The sequence below is a fragment of the Nannobrachium achirus genome (genome assembly GCF_963921795.1).
Source record: "Nannobrachium achirus genome assembly, chromosome: 9".
In the NCBI taxonomy this organism is placed as follows: domain Eukaryota; kingdom Metazoa; phylum Chordata; class Actinopteri; order Myctophiformes; family Myctophidae; genus Nannobrachium; species Nannobrachium achirus.
The window spans coordinates 21,664,887-21,675,567 of NC_137818.1; positions in this window are offsets into that span (position 1 = coordinate 21,664,887).

The window sequence follows — 10,681 nt, forward strand, 5'->3', positions numbered from 1 at the left end:
GGAGCGTCAGCGTGGCCCGTAGAGTAAATTTGTAGTGTACATACAAATACAAATACAAGCCTAATTTTCACCATGGCACTTTAACAGGCGAATAATCTGTATTGATGCTATCTGAGCGAGAAGCGGTTGGACAGGTTCCCACTCACCGCCACAAAGACACAGCTCCAGGCCCGCTCGCATCTCTACCGCTTATCTGCACACGCGCATGCACGCACGCACGCGCGCGCGCACGCGCACACACACACACACACACACACACACACACACACACACACACACACACACACACACACAGCGGTGTCACAGGGGGGGGGGGGGGGGGGAGTGGGACTGAGTTACTAGGGCCCAAGGTGGAGGGGGCCTTAATTATTTTATACTTTAGCTATTGAAAAATAGCAGATATGCAAGCTCACAGTGCGGCAAATCTATATGTGTGCAAATCTATATGTATCTTTTAAGCAAACATTTGTAACTCATATTTTGCTTCTGAAGGGTCCCTGGAACTAAATATTTTGAGATGGGGGTCCGTGGCCAAATACATTTTGGGGGTCCTTCACATGAAAAAGTTTGAGCACCACTGACATAGAAACATAGGTTTTTCAAAAAAGACTTGTTTAAAGACTTGCACAAATTTTCACGATTTAACAAAAATAGCAGATCTACAAGCTCACAGCGCGGCACCGAGCTTGTATATCTGCTATTTTTCAATAGTTAAAGCACAGAATAATCCAGTGAATCCTTGTACGCAGGGCCCAGAATTTGGTGCGACACCCCTGCACACACACACACACACACACACACACACACACACACACAAGATACAAGCATATTATACCTTCTTGCAAACGTGCGCGCACAGGACACACGGCGCACACACGCACATTCCTCATTTATCTCACTCATGACAGTGTTGATGTTGTGCCTCGCTGGTTCTTTGAGCATCGTGTGGTCGGCCATTTTGCGGCCCACAGGCTACGGAGCCGATGTTATAGATTACACTGTGTCTTTACATGCTGACAGACACGTCGAGAGAGATAGCGTCCAATGAGTGTGTGTGAGTGAGCGAGAGAGAGAGATAGAGATAGTGCACTGGCACACGGCACTCCCACCCACATCAGGTAAAACCATCAAAATAAATATTGTACACCACAATACAACCACACCCTGCATGTCTAAAAGTGCTAGAGGAAAAGGTCATGGGGTCACTCAAATAGTCAAGGTTCATCCTCCAGCGAACATTAATGCACCCTGCAGGTTTCATGGAAGTGTGTGCAAATGGCCGGGTGGTGTTAGAGGAAAGGCCAATGGGGTCTCAAAACCAATATGATTCATCCTCCGGGGAGTCTGAAGGTGCACAGCGAATTCCATGGCAATCCAGCCAGTAGTTTATGGAATATCCTGTTTAGGACTGAAGTGATGGGCAGACCAACAGGCCAACATCACCATCCTTAGAGTTAGAGCCCCTTCTTTCATACATGCATACTACAGTATACACCAGGGGAGCCCAAAAGGTAGATTGTGATCATTACCAGTAGATCACAAAGGCTGAACACGTAGACCACATGACAAAACATTATAATTTAAATAAATAAATAAATATGTATAAAAAAAATCACAAAACCCCTCTTTATGGCATTTGTAACTTAAATTAAGGTTGCTTGATTGATTGACATCAAGAAGGGCCTGTCAGCTCCCTTTGTGGCTTTTTTTTTCACACAGTAAAACACCCATGTGCTCAACAGGGACAATAATATCAGAAAGAAGAGATGATCCAAGCACTCCTAAAATAAATGGAGGGGAAGACGTCAATATTAAACAACGAGAAAAGTTAAAAAAAGCTGCAACATGATTTGACCAGATTGGTCTTCATCTGGGCAAGAGTTGAGAGTTGTGACAGTGAGGGTGCAAGGTGTCCTTGCAGTATGGATGGGCAACGTGACATTCTGTTTGTATAAGTTCTATGAACCTCCTTGACTTTAACCTCTGACATTACAGATGATTGGATGTATCTTTGGATGTCTCGCATTGTCTTGCACAAAGCATCCCATATTACACAACTTTTCTGTTGCGTCATTGTCGGGCCAAAACCTTGTACTGTATGTCCAAAACCTTTACTTTTCATGAAATGGAAAAAAAGTTATTATTCAGTTCAGTCACAAGCTCTTTTCTTTCTTACAATATATTTAACACCCACAGACAAACTTTAACAGTGGTGTACTGGAGGTGGGACACGGTGGAGCACACACTATAGTGGAGCGAACTAGTGTGTGACTGTGCGCGCACACGAACATGCATGGACCTGCACATGCGTACCCATGAGAGTGCATCTACAGTACCTCACGAATCAATCAAAAACAACCATTCACACTCTTTACCAAAGCTTCTACACCGACACGAATTAACATAGGAATGACCCTGGCTGGATGCATTTCAAGATGTTCAGAAGCAGTCCAAACTCCAAAGGCAATGTTTGGATGACATTCATTAAATGAATTACAGATGTGATGTCTCATCTGCAAGATAAATTCATATGACAACACTATCCCAAGTATCCCCATTATGCAAGTAAATAGAATACAATTTGGTATACTGTAATTAATAAATAGGCTTAACGTTAACCGCCTGCATGCGTGTGTGCATCTGCGAGTACTGGACCACTGCACTAAGACTTTCACTTTCATGTGACCCGTTGTGAGCATGTAGATTGCTATTTACTGTACATGACCCCGAAGTACAGTGTGGCACTCATTTACAAAAAAGAAGAAAAAAAAAAAAACATAACTAGAAAAAGAGTCTCAGCCAGGTAGGTTAGGTAGGTAGGTTATTGTGGGCCAGCAATGTTGATGGAATATGAAGAATCGGACAGGTCCGTCTTGATCACATGACTATAGAGATAATGTGTATACCGATTTGAATGATGTTCGGACAAAATCTAATATATATATATTAGGGCTGGGATGCGATTAAAATTTTTAATCTAATTAATTACAGGCTCTGTGATTAATTAATCGCAATTAATCACATTTTAATCGCACATCGATATTTGACCTGAGAAGCAATTTTTTTTTCAAGTAAAACATTTTGTTGTACGAGTGAATTAACGAGTGAGTTTTTTTAATCTAAATTTCACATCCACTGGGCCAAGCAAAGCGATCTGATCGGCTACTTCTCCCTTTGCGTTTGTTGTCCCTCTTGGTTGGTGCATCGCTATGATCGGTATGCCCGAAACTGAAGGTTCTGTGGTGCAAAAACTAAGTGCGATTAAAATGCGTTAATTTTCTTAATCGTGTTAATTTTCTGTAATTAATTAATCGCAATTAATCAGTTAAAGTCCCAGCCTTAATATATATATATATATATATATATATATATATAGGGTGGCATTTGATCTTTAATGCAGTGTGAATTTACATGCAAAGTTTCACCGCAATCAGTTTTTTGTTCAAAACGGGCCACTCCAAAGTTGGATGAACAGCTGGTTTTTTTTGGCACTTCAATGTTGTCTTAAACTGTTGATGTCCTCACAAGTAGGCCTACAGTAACACAAACGTGTGTGTGTGTGTGTGTGTGTGTGTGTGTGTGTGTGTGTGTGTGTGTGTGTGTGTGTGTGTGTGTGTGTGTGTGTGTGTGTGTGTGTGTGTGTGTGTGTGTGTGTGTCTGTGGCAGATGAATGGCCGTTCCTCCATGTGCATTGTTGGGTTGGTCCTCCTACACGCTCATCATGGCCTTGTGCTGACGCATCCCCGAAGCCTCTTCACTCATTGACTCCTCTGTCCCCTTCCTCCCACGGCCGCCCCGCCACGCAGAATCCTGCTATTGTCCCAGCCAAGGACGGACCGCCATGTACATACAGTACGCGGGCTAGCAAGCAAACAGCCCCGGCTGCACATCCACGCTCACTCTCTCTCTCTCTCTCACACGCACGCACGCATGCATGCACACACTTATGCACACGTGCACGCACACGCACACGCACACACACACACACACACACACACATACACACACACACACGCACACACACACACACACACACACACACAAACAAAGCATAGAGCAAATGGATTGAGAGACAGACATACAGAACGCACCGGAAGGTATCGCTATATTATAAAGACTCAGAGGTCTCAGAGGTATGCCATAGCAAATTGATAATTGGATATTTGATCACATTAAAAGTCTTTTTATCTATACCCAAGAGGTGCATATTCATCTGGATGTTCCCACATGTGGATATGGATGTACAGACTTCTCTCAAACTCTCCCAAACGAAACCCAGACATCTCTTTGGGCCTTCTTTGGTAGGGTGTGTCAGTATACTGTATGTGTGTGTGTGTGTGTGTGTGTGTGTGTGTGTGTGTGTGTGTGTGTGTGTGTGTGTGTGTGTGTGTGTGTGTGTGTGTGTGTGTGTGTGTGTGTGTGTGTGTGGGTGTAGGCCTATGTATGTTATGCTCAAGTGTACCGCATCTGCATTTGTGATAGTTTTTGTTTATGGTTTTTTAACCTTTTAGCCTCTCTCACCATTGTTTCTGCCATGTCCCCAGACATTTCGGCATTATGGTACAAACGTATCAACATCCGGTCTTGCGTAAATTCAACATCTCTGTCTCCAAAGCCAAAGGATGAGTGCACTTTAGATATTATTATTGGCTTCTGTACATCCAATCGTCTTCTGTGAGTGGAAAAACATTGTATGCTTCAAGCTTGGGTGATTTAGATTTTTCCAATATGACATGGATGAATTAGGGTGAATTATTCTAATCTAAAGTACAGTACCATACAAGGCCTTTCATTATTAATAATTGTTAACTTGTTGCTCATTATCAAGTCAGTGGTAATGTATAAAAATGCTTACAGTATCATCAAATAATATTTTTGCCCTATTTGTGGAGATAAGCCACCTACGGTCGCTTATCTCCCGATTAGGGAGTCTTACTGGTATACAGTAATATACAGCAAATCCATCCCCAACTTCACTTGTTATTTTATATTGTTTTGAGTTCTAAACGACATGGCACTCCCTCTAGCTCATTTATCTGCACAGGTGATAAGCACAACACACCTTTTCCATACAAGGTTAGCTTTAGTCTACATAATAATCAGAGGGCCGGTCCTGTGTCCATTACGATAAGACCTTTTGATAATCTAAACAGTGAAAGGGGAATGTGGCTGTATTTTCTGCAGCAGTGGTGCTAAGTTGTTTATTCAGCATCCAACAAAATCCTAGAGCATCAACTTCTCATTTATGGGTTTTCAAAAGAGCTTTTCTACACTTGGAAAACAAAATGGTTTGGAAAGAAGCACGATCAGCCCGATGAACCACAACCCTGGCTGTGTCTGTGTGCTGCTGTCAGTCAGGCCTCAACCAACCGCAAGCAACTCAGAGTCAAATCCTCTGTGTAAATGTGTACATGCAACTCAGGAGAGTGTGCACATGTCACCAAAGGGACATGTAAGGATAGAGATACCTGTAAATAATCACTGATTTTCCTGTGGACTGTCGTGATTGTTCATATAATACTGTATGAGAAAATTCAGAGAGGAAGGGGAATCAGTTCGAAGCTTGGATTTATAGGGCTAGGCAATATATCGATATTACATGAGACTACATATCATCTGGGTTATATAATATATTATGATATGGCAAAGTGTTGTCACTTAAGCCTTACTTACAAAAATGGTAGAAAATACCAAAAAAGCCAATTTACACTAGGCTGCAAGCAATGTGTAGATCGTCTATTTTAGCTTGGAAAAGTTAAAAAGAAAATCGACATTATCATTAGAATACGATATTATTGCCACTGTACAGTACATCGATATCAAGGTACCGTATTTGGTCCAAAAATATTGTGAAATTTGATTTTGTCCACATCGCCCCAGCCCTAGTTTTTTACATCATCACCCACAGTGTGACTATAGATTCAAGGCGAATGCTTGTCTGTGAAAACGTCAGCTCTACTGCAAAAGCTTCCTACTGGCCGGGTTGTTCGTGACACACAGAGAGCATTGTGTCCTGTAATGGAACACTGGCCTTAGGGTTTGTTCCCTCGTAGCTCTCAACTCAGTGACATGAAGATCTCCTCCGCCTCAAAATGCATTGTTGTGGCCGGGGTTATCCTACCAAAGTGCGTACACTTTCCCATACGACCTAATAAAAACAAGAAAAATGGTTTTGATAAAATCACACGTGCTGTGTTTAAATTGGGAGCAAGAGTTATGTTGTGAAAAGGAAATGAATACATTTCCCATGAAGTCCATATCGTCACTGTCAGGCAGAAACCTTGTATCTCTTCTTTTCGCAAAGTAAAGCCCTGCTTCATCACACAAGGCCATCCATCGCACAAATCTGATCTACATGTACAAGCACACGACGCCTCCTGGTGCAAGGCGTTGTGTGCTTGTAGCTCGGCTGTTTTCACTAGTTTAAATCATTTAAAAAAATTACAAATACAAAACAAACGGTTTTGGACATACAAGGTTTCCACCCAATAATGACGATATGCATGTCAAAAACATGAATGGGAAACATGTTATCGTGAGGCTTGACCCACTTCCCAGTATCTGCACACAATCTTATACTGTAACTATACTTAATCGCTCTTAACCTGTGTAACATATAGATATGTGTTCTGTCACCATGTGTAGCTGCTTGCAGTTCCAAGTATATAAGAAGTCACTGTTGTCAAGTACAAGTGTCATCTGCTTGTTAGAACATCATGTTTTCTAACTATTCCTTGCCTATAATGTTTGTATTCTCAACCTCTGTTCATCTGGCCACCTCTTGTTTTAAGGTGGCCAGATGGGTGGGCCCTGATTACTTTCTAGGTTTTAGAGTGAGGGCTCTGATCTAGAAACGGTTGAGAACCACTTAAATAACATATTGTATTGTTGTGTAGCACAGTCTCCGTGGAACATGTCCTATCAACATGTCGCTGCTTGCGTGAGTTAAGTGACAAATAAAACAATCTTGATTCTGTTGATTCTTGATGACTAATCTTCCGGTCATGCAATGTGTCTTAAGCAAATAGATTGTGTGTGTGTTTAATAGACTTCAGAACATGAGATACTGCTAGTGCTTGCTTACAGATGAGTAATTGTCCATGACTAACAGAAACAAACTCTTAAGTATTACCCGTATAGCTTCCAGTAAGGCCATCACACGCTTAGCACTTTCAATAACATATGACACCGATCATCCCCTGTATCGCTACTTCGACCTGATGCCATAGTCGAGTCTCCTACTTTTTTCCCTGGCTGTACACCAAATGTGTTTGTAGAGAATAGGGACACCATGGCATTCATGTTATGGAAAAATATTTAAAATTAATTCTTTGACATTCGTGACATGCCCAGCATTGGAAAGCTATGTGTTGAAAGAGGTTAACAGAGGAGAGCTTTCAAGATCACATCGGAAACCACAGGGCTCCCATTCTCACCCCACTTCAAATTCTATTCTGTGGTTAACTTTCTCCCAGTATTCAGTCATATGCCAAAGAAGAGAGAACAGGGACTACGACACAGTGATTCACAACTCCTAAACCTGCTGTCAAGACCAACATTTTCCATGTAATTACTGTAGGTCCAACCACATGGACCCCTCTCATTAGGGTATCATCTACTGTAAATCGAAGGAAAATCGATCTCTCAGGAGAACTATTTCCCAGACACATAAATGACTGTGACTCAACATCCTACCTCACTGCACGTCACTACACGCAACCTTTACGCTAGCACTGTATGATTACTGCTTTTAACCATTCAATTCATTCCATTCACACTCACTACATGCCTGTGTGTGGTCGTTGATGACACATTAACCACATTAACCCTATAGGATCACCATGGGCCTGTAATATAATAGGCAGAAATAGGCAAAAGTTTGGCAAAAATAGCCAAACAAAAAATAGCTGATCTACAAATAGTTGATCTACAAGTTTGTGAGGTTGTAGATTTTTGGCAAAGAAGTTTGGAGTACAGGGCAAAACGGAGTGGAGACTACAGACCCATGAGAAGGCCTTCTCATTGACGAGGCTGAAAACAAAAGATCAAGCTTTTGCAGTGGTAGCCCCCACTCTCGGGAATAATGCAGAATCAGAATCAGTAGTGCTGTCGCCTCACAGCTAGAAGGTCCTGGGTTCGATTCCCCGCGGGGGACGCTGTGGGTGCTGGGGGTGTGTTCCCTCCTCCGCGTCATGACCCTAGGTGGGGTTGGTGAAAAGGGCCTTTCTGTGTGGAGTTTGCATGTTCTCCCCGTTTCTCCTAGGGTAGATACCCTCACAAAAACATGCAGTAATATTGGGCTCTATAATGCCTCCCACTTGCCAGCCGGGGCGCCTGATGGAGGGGAGAAGAAACTGGTTGGAATAACGTGTTCATTCAACGCGCAACGTCCAAACCGGGGAAATCCCCCCTGTCAGGTGAAAAGAAGCAACTTGGACTACTCATGCATAGAAGAAAGCACTAGGTCATTCCGTTGTCTCCCCAGGTGCGGCATGAGGGCAGAGCCCGGGATTACAGCTTAGGCAATTGGTACTGGGTGAAAAAATGGGTTACAAAATCGTGGGATAAAGATTTTAGAGAAAAACAAAGAAATGCTGAATCAGTTGAAGCCTTTAAAAATCTGCTAAAAACAATTGCTTTCACAAACAGTAGAAATGATTTTAGTCAATCGACAGAGCACAATAAATTAGCGGACCCAATGAATAGCTTTGCTGCATGTTTTGTTTGGATTCACGTCGGTGGCGAGTGGAGGTAAGTATATGGTAGAGTACACATTGTTTTCATGCTACCTAATATGATGGCAAGAGGCTGTTAAATAACACACTACAGAACACAACTGAACTGCCATTCAATACATGTCACACGGTGTGTTTTCTCCAGTTACGGAATGGTACGGACGCCTGTGTCCCCCTGGGCTAAGCAGACACGGCTGAAGACAGACGTATCCAGTCGGAGTTATGAGAGAGGTGAGAGAGGTGAGGAAGGTATTTGGTGGGTTATTAGGGGGTGAGGATAGAAGGTGTGTGTGTGTATGTGTGTGTGTGTGTGTGTGTGTATGTGTATGTGTGTGTGTGTGTGTGTGTGCGTGTGTGTGCGTGCGTGCGTGCGTGCGTGCGTGCGTGCGTGCGTGCGTGCGTGCGTGCGTGCGTGTGTGCGCGCGTGTGTGGGCATGTGTGTTTATGCCAGAGGGTGTCAGGCTTAACTGTGAGTGAGATGTTATGGGTTGGTGTAATTGATATTGTTATCAGTGTTAATTGTACCATTTGTACCTCTCTGAGAGTGTATAATATGCAAGAGTTTTAACACTAACACTGCAGGATTTTACTTGTGTGAGGGCTGAGGAGAGGGGCAGAGGTTTGGGATGAGTCTTGTGATGGGTGAGGAGAGAAAAGCTGTGTAGTGTCATTGTTTGACAGCACTGTTTGACAACATTGTTTGTGTTTTCAGTAAGTTTAACTGATTAATTGCGATTAATTAATTACAGAAAATTAACCCGATTTAAAAAAAACGCATTTTAATCGCACTTAGTTTTTGCACCACAGAACCTTCAGTTTCGGGCATACCGTTCATAGCGATGCACCAACCAAGAAGAGACAACAAACGCAAAGGGATAAGTAGCCGATTAGAGCGCTTTGGTTGGCCCAGTGGATGCGAAATTTAGATTAAAAAAACTCACTTGTTGATTCACTCGTATAAAAAAGTGTTTTACTTGAAAAAATGCTTCTCAGGTCAAATATTTATATGCGATTAAACATGCGATTAATTAGATTAATTAATTACAAAGCCTCTGATTGATTAGATAATTTTTTTTAATCGAGTCCCAGCCCTAGTTTTCAGATATTTAACCACTTGAACCGTCAATACTTAATAAACTTGACCTTTTACTCTGTACACAAAGATTTGGAGGACCCCCTATAGTAACTCTGAGGACCCCCTAGCTAGGAGTCCCAGACCCCCTTTTGAAGACCCCTGCAATAGGGAGTCCAATCTGACCCATGAGTGGGTCAGGAGGGTCAGGACAGAAGGATGGGAACATATGAAAACTACTGTCACGATTATTGTGGCAAAATAATTGCGGTGAATGATAGTCATAAATAATCAAAATAATGCTTAAAAGGTAAAATGACGCTTTCGTTTAACCACTTGAATATCCAGTATCCCTATTCGGGGGGGAACGTTCGCCAAAATCAACAGCTAAATGTTCCAATGTTTGTGAGTTTGTAGATCTGCTATTTTTGGCAAATCGATTTGTGTGTGAGTGAAATAAGAGTGCTGTTTTATCAAGTATAGGGGGTTTAAGTGATACTGAATTTGCAGCTCAACACAAGCTAATTCATCCTGGTGCATGACGGAGGACAATTTCACAGTAAATTAAAATCTCTGCGATATGATTATTGTGTTTTATCACGATAAACGATAATAACGATTATCGTTCCATCCCTAGTCCGATCCGACCTGTGATAGGGCAAAGGGAGACCTGGGGAGTCAGGCCTGGCCTATATGAGAGGGTGAGCAGGGATGCAGGGCGTTGGGGTTCGCTGCAGAAAACAAAACACCTGCTAGAGAAACAAAGCAGCAGCTGGCTTGGCTTTACTCCAATATGTGAAACGGTGGTTAGAAAGGGTTAGACTGGGTCGATGTCTAGCTGTCTCCCAGCATGTTGACACTGAGATGCTCTGCT